We start from the raw sequence: 13,463 nt of genomic DNA, 5'->3' as shown, positions 1-13,463 counted from the left end.
TCTCTGTGCTCACTCACACACACACTCTCTCTCTCTAAAATAAATAAATAAAATCTTAAAATCCAAGAACTGTCTAATAGTCTCTTCGGGGGGAAAGGCAGTTCAGACAGAGAATTTGGTAAAATGTGAGCACTCAGGTGAAAAGAGACTGCAGGGAAGTGGTATCACTCAGTCCTATTGTCTTGTGTTTTAGGTATCTCTTGCATCTTTAATTTTTCATTAGCCTTTTGTAATGAGTCTCTTAGTAAAGCTATTTTGGAATCTTGAAGCCTTTTGGAAGTTTCTGCATACCAGTTAAAGTAGGTATCCTATTTTTGTTTATTCAACTTGGAATACCTTGAGCATTTCTCAAGTGCATTTCTTAAATGAGCAATCTTGCTTAATTGGAATGTTGCTCATAATGGCCTTTGTAATACTACATGACTTTTAGTAAAATTTGCCATTTTGCCACGTATCTGCAGCTTCCAGGATTATAGTTCTTTTGTTGTTGTTGTTTTCTTGTTTGCTTTATTTTTGAGAGGGAAGTTTTTTTTATTAATTGAAGTTAAATTTATAAACTTTTTGTCATTAAGTTAAAGATGCAGAGCAAGAAGTTCTGTTTGATGGAGCAGGAGAGCCAAGGGATGATAAAGTGAAGTCAGTTCATGTCCTATCCTCCTTGGTACCCGAATCTCCAGTGAGGTTACAGAGCCATATCTGTTTCATGCTCCAAGAATCCGCTCGGAAGAATCTGTATACTGCCAGTTCCTCCAGCTCCCCTCCGATGGTCTGGGACTCATTCTTCAGCACCCCAATGCTCCCAGAGACCAGCTCCAACAGCTCATCCCTCTGTTCCAGATAGCCTGCTGCTCCTCGATGAAATGGGAGTTGGCTAACTGGACCTCGTGGTCCAGGCGTCCTTATTTCTCTGTCATCCGGCACTCCAGCTCTGACCACCACTGTCCCCTAGAACTGCCTGTCTAGTTTTTCGTTCAGTGAATGCCCGCACAGATGAAGCTGACATCTGATCCTTCATGTCCCTGACAACTTGCCGAGTACTTGGGACAAAGGTTTTTCTTATACTTAATTCAGTCGTATCGAGGTTGAATTTTCTAGCATTTGCTTCAACTATGCTGATGATCTCGTCAAGGTCCTCTAGATCCCAATCTATTTATTTATTTATTTAAATTAACATATGATGTATTATTTGTTTCAGGGATACAGGTCTGTGATTCATCAGTCTTACACAATACACAGCACTCTCCACAACACATACCCTCCCCAATGTCCATCACCCAACCACCCCATCCCTCCCACCCCCCACCACTCCAGCAACCCTCAGTTTGTTTCCTGAGATTAAGAGTCTCTTATGGTTTGTCTCCCTCTCTGGTTTCTTCTTGTTTCATTTTTCCCTCCCTTTCCCCATGATCCTCTGCCTTGTTTCTCAAATTCCACATATCAGTGAGATCATATGATAATTGTCTGTCTCTGATTGACTTATTTCACTTAGCATAATATCCTCTAGTTCCATCCACATCGTTGCAAATGGCAAGATTTCATTTTTTTTGATGCCTGCATAATATTCCATTGTATATATATACCACTAGATCCCACTCTATACTCCCAGAGGTTGTTTCTCAGCTCATTGGTGGTCCAGTCGATTTCTTCCCTCCTTGCTAAGGAGGGGTCCTGGAGGAGCTCTGTCCATCTCTGAAATAATCCCTGGGTGGTGTTGACTGCTTTCTGTACCTCACCTTTCACCACAAAGAAGTGGTCCTCCACAGACATGGCCTCCCAGCCCCAGGCTGCCTCATGGCTACTCTCCTCACAGGGCACCTGCACCCTCCCAGCCTCCCTCTGCTGACCCCATGGGCCTACCACAGCCAGGGCCGCTTCCTTATCCTGGGGAACCCAGAGCAGCTGGTGTACATGGAACCGCTGTGGGTCCAGCACTCGATCACTCTGCAGACCGAATCCCAGACTCTGACGCCGGCCCCCTTGCCCGCCTCTTCCCCTGCCAGGACTATAGTTCTTAAGCATAAAAGAAGCACAAGTGATAGAAGATGGCACGCTCAACTCTTCAGATAGAAAGAATCCCATTTAAACAAATTTTATTCACCCGAGGCCTTCTGCTGGACCTGGTCCAGTTCTTAAACTGGATGCAGACCTACTCCAGCCATAACCACAAATAATTCCTAGCATGGCAACGGTTGGAATTTTCCACTCAGAAACCTGGGAATTGAGATCCAAAGGACTAGAAGCTTGGTTCCAGGCAGAACTGTCTGGCAGCTCACTTGGCTCTGGGAAGAATCCTCTGCCAGCTCAATCTGACCTGCCCTGTAAAGGAAAGCCAATTGGATTGGGAGCTCGGTGCAGAGGGCAGAGCTCAGAACTGAGAGGAACTTACCTATGACCCTCAGAAATGGCAAGAAAAATAGTGAACTCAAAGGCGTCGAGGGGTACCATGCCTGTGTTTCTCACTGACCCCCAAACGCCGCCAGAAGACCGCCTCAGATCTTGTCACTGTATCAAATCTGTTGAAGAACAAAAATTCGGTGTCACTTGGAGTTTGAGTTGCTGCATGAGGGTGTCAAAGACAATAACCAACCACAAACTGAGAGGGCAGAAATCCAGAAATGCATTGCATATAGCCAGCCAAAAAAGCTTTAAGACTAAAGACAAAACAAAACCAATTACCACTACCCCTAAGAAGATAAACTTTGTGAATGATGAAATGTTGATAAAGCTTTTGTAGATACACAAAAGGAACTTGCACATTTCTCAACAGCTGATTCCTCAGCAGAGTCATGAAAATGTTGATGAAGCAATTAATGGCTCAGTTGTGATACACTGGTGATACATCAAATATTTCAAAAAGACCAATAAATTAAATGTTTTATATAGTTTTATTTTTAAAAATCTTGTTAATATACAGGCTTTGGCACATTTAAAAAAAAGATTTATTTATTTATTTTAGAGAGAGAGAGAGAGAGAGAGGAGAGAGGGGCAGAGGGAGAGGGAAAGGAAAGAGAATCTCAAGCAGACTCCCCAGTGAGCTTGGAGCCCAATGCGGCGCTTGATTCCCATGACCCTGAGATCATGACCCGAGGTGAAATCAAGAGTCAGAAGCTTAACTGACTGAGCCACCCAGATGCCCTGGCATTGGTACATTTTTAAAACTAACTACAAACACAGACCTTTCTTATAATCTAGGAAAGTGGAATGTCAGAAGTCATTAAAATGTAATAAACTTAAAGCATTAAAACAGAAGGCACTTCACAAAATCTGTTCACTGTAACAGCTGATATATCCTCATTTACATCCCTCACTTTATAAGTGGAGTGAATGTGTGTCTGGATCGGAGGACCCACAAATATGGACAGTTTCACGGAAGTAAAAAAATGTAAGACAAATGAATAATGAGCCCTTGGCCAATTTTTTTTTGGTTTTTGATGACCTTAAGTCTACTTTAACTTTTCTCTCATTAAGAGGAAAAAAACAGAAGGATTCAGAATTGGAAGAAAAGGTGAAATCCCAGAATGTAATTACTTGTAGGTGGGGGGATTGGTGGGTATTAAATCACTTTTTCCCCTGGGAAAAAAAAAAAACAAAAATTCAGCTGAGTTACATTGAGACCTGATTGACTTACCCAACAATCCCTGAACAGGGCAGCATCCTACCTAATAAATAGACAGGCTCTCTCCAAGGAGCTCTACAAAATGGAAGGCTTTTATAGGAAGGAGGGCAGAACAAGGAGGTTATTAGCAAAAGGAAAAAAAAGGATTATTTTAGGCATGGTTACCTTCCCTTGCGGGGGAAGGCTGGGGTCTTATCAGGCAGATGACCTTACTAATGCTGACCAGGAAATGCCAGACTGATTGGTTTAAAATTCCACTCCTGGGACAAGTTGAAACTATAATTAAGTCTTGGTTTGCTACCCTGGGGGCAAACGACTCCACCTTGGGCCTATTATTTCTTTTGTCTTTTAACAGTTGTAAGAGTGATAAATGCACAAGGTAGACATTCAAATCTAAGGAAAGGTATGCAACCAGGAGTAATTAAAAGTAAACCTCCCTCCTAGAATTTCCCTTCCTTGCTCTCCTGAGATGGATTCATTATTTCTTGCCCCTTTCTTCCTTTGTTTATGCCCTTATTTTGTTGTGATACATCCCACTACTATGAAATGTGTGTTTATGCTACCCTCAAGTTGTATTGGTAATTGAGCTGGGTCTAGAATTCTAGAATTTTTAAGGCTTGGTGTTTGGCTTCTAGCCCTCAGGGTTGCTGATGATGGTCTGATACTCCTTTCTTTGCAGGTGACATATACTGCTGTTACAGTATATAGTTTCACACCAGAAGCTTTTTAGATTGCGTCTGGATGCCTAGTTCTGAGACCTGACCATCTGTGTCTAGTTGTGGGTCTTTTTAAATTTAGTCTATGCAGCCTTTCTTTGGAGGGTCTTTCCAACTGAAGATTGTATCTCCAGCCACCTTCACGAATTATCCTAGCCCTTCATATCAACCATGAATAGTCAATGACTAACCACCAGACATCTCTGCAAAATCAACAGCAAAATTGATGAAGGACCAAGATGAACAAACAGAAAAAAACAGATATAATTCAGGGAACCGAAAGTTTTAAAGTGCTGACTGGTCTCTTAAGTTCGTGACTACCAAAACCTCAAGGGGCCCAGCATGCTATTCAGTAACTGTCCTTTTCCTTATTCTACTCACTCCCCTCCTCCCCTAGACAATGATTTTATATTTTTATCTCTCTTTTCAGACTTCCAGTGTGGCCTCCCCCATCCTCATCTGCAGCTGACTACCTTGATTTCCCTGAGAATTAGAAGAGTCAGAAGAGAATTCCCATGAGCTCCCAACATCGGATCTACCCAACTACCTGATCCTCTATCTTCCTCTTACTATGAAGTCATCATCCCTGCTCTTAGATCAGCCCAGCTCCTTCCCCTGTGCCCTGGATCCCATTCCTTCTCTCCATCCTAGGGACACAGCTTCACCACTGCCTCCCCTCTATCCTGCGTCATTTCCCCCTCTCTACTGTATCATTCCCCCCTCTCTACTGTATCATTCCCATCAGCATGCAAACAGGCAGGTATTTCCACACCTTAAAACACAACAAATAATCCTCTACTTCCCCCTCCAGGTACTGCCTTTCTCTCCTCTGCCCTTTGCAGGTGAACTTGAAAAACTTGTCTAAGCTAGTTGCCTCTGATTCTTCATCTCCCATTCTGTCTTTTTTTTTTTTTTTAAAGATTATTTATTTATTTATTTATTTGACAGAGAGAGACAGCAAGAGAGGGAACACAAGCGGGGGGTGGGGGGGGGGGAGGGAGAAGCAGGCTTCCTGCCAAGCAGGGAGTCCGATGCGGGGCTTGATCCCAGGACCCTGGGATCATGACCTGAGCCGAAGGCAGACGCTTAACGACTGAGCCACCCAGGCGCCCCCATCTCCCATTCTGTCTCAATCAAAGATTTTGCTCTCACTGTTCTGTCAAAATAAATCTTGTCAAGTTCAACAATGATCTCCTTATAACTAAATCTAATGTTCGATTCTCAGGTCCCATCTTATATTTGGACGCAGGCAATCACTCCTTCTTTGAACACTGTCATCACTTGGCTTCAAGGACTCGCATTCTCCTGGTTGATCTCTGACCTCACCGGCAGTTCCTCCTCACTCTCCATAGCTCATTCACCCTCCAATGTCTACCCTCTTAATCTTGGAGTCTCCAGACTAAGTTTTCGAACTCTTATTTACACTCTCCATGAACTTCTTCTTGAAGACCATCTATATCCAGTATCTACAGCCCTAACTTCTCTCCCCTGATCTCGACTCATGCATTTAACTGCCTATTTAATATCTCTTTTTGGATGTCAAATAGATACCTCATGCTCAGCAAGTCCAACATTGAGCTCCCCATCTCATCATCCCTCTTCCCAAATGGTTCCTCCCAAATTCCTCCTTCCTGTCACAGAAAACAGTGATCAGCTTTCCTAGTACTCTACCTAAGAACGTGAGAATCCTCTATTTTCCTCACATGACACATCTCATACATTATATATTATATAATATAGCCATTTTATATCCAGAATATGACATCTAATAATCACCTCCACCTGGGCCATACTACAATCATTTCTCACCTGGACTTCTAGAATAATATCCTAACTAGAATAACCACTTCTTTCCAGTTTGCCTGGTACTTTCTTGATTTTCTCACTGCAAGTTCAGTCTCAGGAAACCCCCTCAGCCCCAGAGCAAACCAGGATAATTTTTCATCCTACTTCTACCTGGGTTCTGCTTCTTCCATGGCCTCCCTACAGTCTATTCTCAGCGGGGATAAGCTGATTCTTTTGAAAAGCAAATTTTATCATGTCACTTCTCTGCTCAAAACCCTTCAGTAGCTCCCCATGCCACTCAGAGAGAAAGCTGCTGCTTTCAGTGACCTCTGAGACGTCAGGATCCACAGGCTTGAAAGCAAAGATGGAGAATTCCATTTTGATCAGGTCGGTATGGAAGTACTTGTGGCATATGCAATTGGCAGCGTCCAGAAATGGAGGGAAAATTGAGAACATAATCTGTTTGTAAAACAAGAGCAGATGGTTATGGAAAAAGTTGTAAGTAAGAATTCTAGAAAATTAAAAATATTTGTTAAATTGAAAAAAATATAATAGGATTGAGAGACAAAATTACATAATCTATATTTGGGGATACTAATGATAAATAAATGTCATATACATGTAGTTTGCTTATATAGTATTTCAAATCCAAAATATAAAAGTTGTATAAATATATATCTTTGTAACACGATGCCCTAAACTCCCAGAATCTTCAGTGTGCCTCTTCCCAAACCAAGGACATATGACCCCCCAAATCAGGACATCAGAAGTCAGCATTGGTATAACACTGACATCCTATCCAAGGACCATTCAAATTTCCCCAACTATTCAACAACGTCTCTCTCCTGTTTGGTTCATGCTTTTCACTTAATAATCACATGTCTTTTGTCTCCTTCAATCTAGAACAATTCTTTAGCCTCCCCTTGTCCTTACAACCTTAAAAGTTTTAAAGAGTACAGACCTTTCATTCTGCAGGATGTTGCTTGGTGTGGTTTCCTCAGGACAGGACTCAGACATGCATTCTTGGGAGGAGTATACAGAAGTGATGCTGTTCTCTTCCCAATTCATCATATCGGGAAACTCCTGATACTGACTTGTTCGACCACTGGTGATGTTAATCTTGATTGCTTGGTATATTTGATGTCTGCTAGGTTTGTCCACATTACATTATCATTTTTCTCTTTGTAATTGGTAAGTATGTTGTGAAAAGATACTCTCAAACTATGGCAATATCCTCATCCCACTAAACCTACATTCATTTGACTTAGTATCCATTGATGATTCTTGTCTGAATTAATCGCCATTGTGCTGGTTGTTTGTTCTTCTTTCTAATTCATGATTTTATTTATTTAGGTCCTTTCTCTTTTCTTTTTGATAAGTATGACTAAGGGTTTATCAATTTTATTAATTTTTTCAGAGAACCAGCTCCTGGTTTCATTGATCTGTTCTATTGTTTTTTAGTTTCTGTATCATTTATTTCTGCTCTAATCTTTATTATTTCTGTCCTTCTGCTGGCTTTAGGCTTCGTTTGTTCTTTTTCTAGCTTGTTTAGGTATAAGACTGGGTTGTTTATTTGAGATTTTTCTTGTTACTTGAGGTAGGCTTGTATTATTATATACCAGCCTCTTAGGAATGCTTTTGCTGCATTCCCAAAGGTTTTGGACTGTTGTGTTTTCATTTTCATTTGTTTCCATGTATTCTTTTTTAAATGTCTTCTTTGATCCTGGTTGACCCATTCATTGTTTAGTAGCGTATTGTTTAATCTCCATGTATTTGTGGTCTTTCCAGACTTTTTCTTGTGGTTGACTTCAAGTTTCATAGTGTTGTGGTCAGAAAATATGCATTTATAATCTCAATCTTTTTGTATTTGTTGAGGCCTGATTTGTGAACCAGTATGTGATCTATTCTGGAGAGTGTCCCATGTGCACTTGAAAAGAATATATTCTGCTGCTTTAGGATGGAAAGTTCTGAATATATCTGTTTAAGTCCATCCGGTCCAGTGTGTCATTCAAAGCCATTGTTTCCTCGTTGATTTTCTGTTTAGATGATCTGTCGTCCATTGATGTAAGTGGGATATTAAAGTCCCCTATTATTATTGTATTATTATCAATGAACTCAAAAAACTTTATGTTTGTTATCAATTGTTTTATATATTTGGGTGCTCCCATGTTGGGGGCATAAATATTTACAATTGTTAGAACTTCTTGTTGGATAGACCCCTTAATTATGATATACTGTCCTTCTTCATTTCTTGTTACAGTCTTTGGTTCAAAGTCTAGTTTGTCTGATGTAAGAATGACTACTCCACTTTGTTTTGACATCCATTTGCATGATAAATGTTTCTCCAGCCATTCACTTTCAATCTGCAGATGTCTGTAGGTCTAAAATGAGTCTCTTGTAGGCAGCATAGAGATGGGTCTTGTTTGGGAATATGCATTTTTAAAATTCACTTCTTTAACATTATTTTTTAATCCTTCTGGAATTTTTTTCTTTACAGTATGAGGCAGGAATCTTTCTCAGTCTTTTTGCAAGTATAGCAATCAATTGTATTGTTGAAGAGTTTGTCCTTTCTTCTGCTTTAATCACAATTCCTTTGGCTGTGGTTTGTGTAAGTACTCAACTCAAGAATGCGAGGACAGTTCATGACTCATATTGGCACTAGAACAGGAAAGTCAGAAACTGAGGACCCTCTACATCTTTCAAGAGCCAAGTAGTTTGTCATCTTTCATGGGCCACAGGATTTACTCATCACTGCTTCTCTCTGCCTCCTCCTTCTTATAAGCAGCTTCCTCTGCTTGCACATGTGCCTCATGGCTACCAACCTCAATCTGTCTGATTTGACCACTGGACTGCACACCATTATTGACTATGGGGTCTCTACAATGCCCATTTGAAAGGGATAATCTGCTTGACTCAGTCCAGGCTATAGATAGGTTCATCTTGGGTCTGGGGAGTCTATCTCTGGTCCAATCACCTTGGGTCAGGGCAGGGAGCAAAGTTAGAATAGTTCCTGGGGAGACCCCCTCAGCTGTAGATAAGATGAAGCAGTTTCTTTAAGAAGGATGAGTCATATGGAGGACACAGAACCTATCTACTAAATCTGTAGTCATACATTAAGTTCTCATAAGGCAAGTTTTTTAAAAATCAAGTTATAGGGGCACCTAGGTGGTGTAGTTGGTTAAGAGTCTGACTCTTGGTTTCGGTTCAGGTCACGATCTCAGGGTCCTGGGATCAAGCCCTGCATCGGGCTCCCTGCTCAGTGTGGAGTCTGCTTAAGAGTCTCTCTCCTCTCTTCCTCTGCTCCTCCCCCACAAACAAATAAAATCTTTTAAGATTTTTTTTTAAAATTTATTTAGCAGAGAGAGAGAGCACAACAGGAGGAGCGGCAGAGGCAGATGGAGAAAGAAGCAGGCTCCCTGCTGAGCAAGGAGTCCGACGCAATGCTTGATCCCAGGACCCTGAGATCATGACCCAAGCCAAAGGCAGATGCTGAGCCGACTGAGCCACCCAGGTGCCCCAATAAAATCTTTAAAAAAATCAATTTATAGATTTTAAGAAGTGAGGACATTTGGTAAAGGTTTTGTGAATCTGAAAATTAAGGATTAGTTTGAGTTCATGGGTCATCATTGAGAAACACTGACTTAAGTCCAGCACTTTAACTTCTCAGATGAGTAAACTGAGGCCAGAGAGGACGAAGGATTTGTCCTGGTCCACATGGCCTGTCACTGGCAGACCTGGTATGAGAACCAGGGTTGGCAGTACAGTGAGGCAAACAAAGCACCGAGGATGTACAATTTAAGGAGGCCCTTGCTCTCAGAGTCATGCTAGTGCCTGAGGTGCCTCCCTGGCCTCACCCTAGGCCCCAGCCCCGATTAGAACTCTAGGATCCTGCCTACCAGGAGGGACAGATCAATCACATCTGATTTGAAGGGTTTAAGCGAGGGGGACTTATGGAGAATTTTCCTGCATTGCTATCTTCAGGGAGAAGTTCCTGAGGAAGACTGGTTAACCTGGTTTCCCCAAGGTGAAGGATCTGATCATTTGGGATGGCTGCTCACTGGAGAAGCCTGAAATATCCTCTATACCCAGAGCATTGAAGGCCCCCCAAGTCTGGGCACAGAGTTCCTTGCCTGGGCTATCTTTAGCTGGTTGCTGAGGGTTGCAGCATTTCTGAGACCTGATGATGGATACTTCTCTCTTCCCCCTTTCATAAAAATAGGACTTCAGTCCAACCAGTCGTATAGGATCTGTTCTTGCAGAAATGGAACATGTAGGGTTTGGGTTTCTCTTGTCTCCTGTCTGGTATCTGCTTCCTTTGTGTAGAACTGCTTACTAAGAATTTTACCACAGGAAGATTTTAAGAAAGTTAGTGCTGGCTTTGTTGTTGGTCAAGGCAAAAAATCACCAAGAAGGTCAGCAAGACAAGGAAGAAATAAAGGAGAGAAGATCAAAAGAAAAATGCCCTGAATCACTTTGTGACCCTTTCTCTGCTCCCGCCTGCTCCCACGCACAATCTTTTCCCACCTGGACTTCTGCTTTTCTCTCACCCTGATTTGGTGTATTCTCAACAAGGCAGCCAGAGGGATTTGTTAAAATATGAACCAGGCAAGAAAATGAACTAAAAGGCATTCAGGTTAAAAAGGAAATGAAACTATCTCTATTTGCAGATGACATGATCTTGTATTCAGAAAATCCTAAGATATCCACTAAAAAACTATTAGAACTAATTAATGAGGTCACTGAAATGATAAGACACCAGTTATAAAATCAATTGCATTTCTATACACTTGTAGTGAGCAATCCAAAAATGAAATTATGAAAACTATCTATAAGAGCATCAACAAGAATAAAACACTTAGGAATAAATTTAACAAAGGAAATGCAAAACTTATATTCTGAAAACTACAAAAAATAGTTGAAAGAAATTAAAGATCTACATAAATGGAAAACATCCCATGCTTTTAATACAGAAGACTGAATATTAGTAAGATCACAATACTCTCCAAATTCATCTATAGATTTAATGCAGTCTCTATCAACATCCCAAATGGTTTCTTTGTAGAAATTCACAATTGATCCTAAAATTCATATGGGAATTCAAGAGACCTAGAATAGCCAAAACAATCTTGATAAAAGAAGAAAAAGTTGGAGGACCCACACTTTCCAGTTTCAAAACTACAAAGGAGCAATAATCAAAACAGTGTGGTACTGGCATAAGGATATACACATGTATATGGAATAGAAGTGGGAATTCAGAAATAAATCCATATATCTCTGGTTCATTAATTAAGGATGCCAAGATCATTCAATGAGGAAAGAATAGTCTTTTCAACAAATGGTGTTGGGACAACTGGATAGCTACATGCCAAAGAATGAAGCTGGACCTCTTACCTTGCACCATGCACAGAAATTAAATCAAAATGAATTAAAGACTTAAATGTAAAAGCCCAAATTCTTTGTGTGTGTGTGTGTGTGTGTGTGTGTTTATAGCCTTGCCAAGACAAAGCCTCAAAAAGTTGGTTTAAAGGTGAGTTAGGGGCGCCTGGGTAGCTCAGTTAGTTAAGCGTCTGACTTCAACTCAGGTCATGATCTCAGGGTCCTGAGATCAAGCCCACATCGAGCCCTGCATTGGTCTCTGCACTCAGCAAGGAGTCTGCTGTCCCTCTGTGCTCCCCCCCCCCCACTTATATACTCTTTCTCTCTAATAAATAAATAAAATCTTAAAAAAAAAAGGAGGGGTGCCTGGGTGGCTCAGATAATTAAGCGTCTGCCTTTGGCTCAGGTCATGATCCCTGGGTCCTGGGATCGAGCTGGGCTCCTGGCTCACTGGGGAGTCTACTTCTCCCTCTCCCTCTGCCTCTCCCCCTGCTCATGCTCTCTCCCTCTGTCTCAAATGAATAAATAAAATCTTAAAAAAAAAAAGACTCCAAGTTGTTCCTCTCCATGGAAATCTTGAGTTTAAAAAAAGCCAAAACTCTTTAAAAAAATAGTTGTAAATCTTCATGACCTTGGATTTGGCAACTTATTCTTTGCTATGACACCAGAGGCATAAGCAACAAAAGAAAAAGATAAATTGCACTTCATCAAAATTAAAAATTTTGTGCTTCAAAGGACATCATCAAGAAAGCAAAAAGGCAAACCACAGAATGGGAGAAAATATTTGCAAATCTAGGATATATAAAGAACACTTGCAACTCAATAAAAAGACAAATAACCCAATTAAAAAATATGTGAAGTATCAGAATAGACATTTCTCTGAACAAGATAAATAAATGGCCACTAAGCACATGAAACGATGCTTAATATCATCAGTCATCAGGAAAATGCAAATCAAAACCACAGTGCAATAACACTTCACACCCACTATGATGACTAGAATAAAAATAAGATAAGTGTTAGCAACCATGTGAAGAAAGAACCCTCATACATTGCTGGTGGGTGTGTAAAATGCAGCCACTTTAGGAAGACAGTCTGGCAGTTTCATAAAAATTTAAACATAGCTACCAGCTGACCTGGCAGTTCCACTCCTAGGTATACACCAAACACAAATGAAAACATAAGCCCAAATAAAAACTTATATATGAATGTTCTTAGAACCATTATTCATAATAGCCAAAAAGTGGCAATCCCATTTATACCAAATGTCCAGAATAAGCAAATATTATAGAGATAGAAAGTAGATGGGTGATTACTGTGGTTGGGGGTGAAGGATGGTGAAAAGATTAGGAGGTGACATCTGAAAGGAAAGGGTTGCTTTTTGGGATGATGAAGATGTTCTAGAATTGCCCTTGGTGATGGCTACACAACTCTGTGAATATACTATAAAGCAGTAAAGTACACTTTACTGAGTGAATTATATGGTATATAAATTATATCTCATTAAAGTCATCCACGCCTACATCCATATCTATATCTATATCTATATATATATCTATGATCACATCCTGCCTCTGCCGAGCACCCTCCGAGGGCTCCCCATCTCAAGTCAGTTCAAAGCCCTTACAAAGTCCACCAGGATCTGGCCCCGCACTACTTCACTGCTCTCACCTCCTGCTCTTCTGCCCCCTTTGCTATTCCTCTAAATAGACTGTTTTTTCCCAGATAATTGCAAGGCTCATTCCCTTCCTTTCTCCAGATCTCTGCTCAAATGCCACCTTCTTGATGAGACTTACTCTGATCATTCAATTAAAAATCACGGTTCTTATCACACTGCCTTGCTGTTTTTCGTTTCTATGGCACTAACCATCTTTCTAGCGGGGAGGACATTCAAAATATTTAACAACCCACACTATAGGTATAGAAATACAGAGTGTGGAATAGGGTATAGATCCTAGAGACCCCTGCTG

General features: G+C 40.9%; 1 pseudogene; it reads right to left on the bottom strand.

Moving 5' to 3' along the window:
* Positions 1–642: 642 nt before the first annotated feature.
* On the bottom strand, positions 643–1,774 carry LOC118525895 (syntaxin-6 pseudogene; annotated as a pseudogene).
* Positions 1,775–13,463: the final 11,689 nt, after the last annotated feature.

The sequence above is a fragment of the Halichoerus grypus genome, chromosome 1, assembly GCF_964656455.1.
Source record: "Halichoerus grypus chromosome 1, mHalGry1.hap1.1, whole genome shotgun sequence".
Taxonomy (NCBI): Eukaryota; Metazoa; Chordata; class Mammalia; order Carnivora; family Phocidae; genus Halichoerus; species Halichoerus grypus.
The sequence above is the reverse complement of the archived record's forward strand: the minus strand, read 5'-3'. Positions and strand labels throughout refer to the sequence as shown.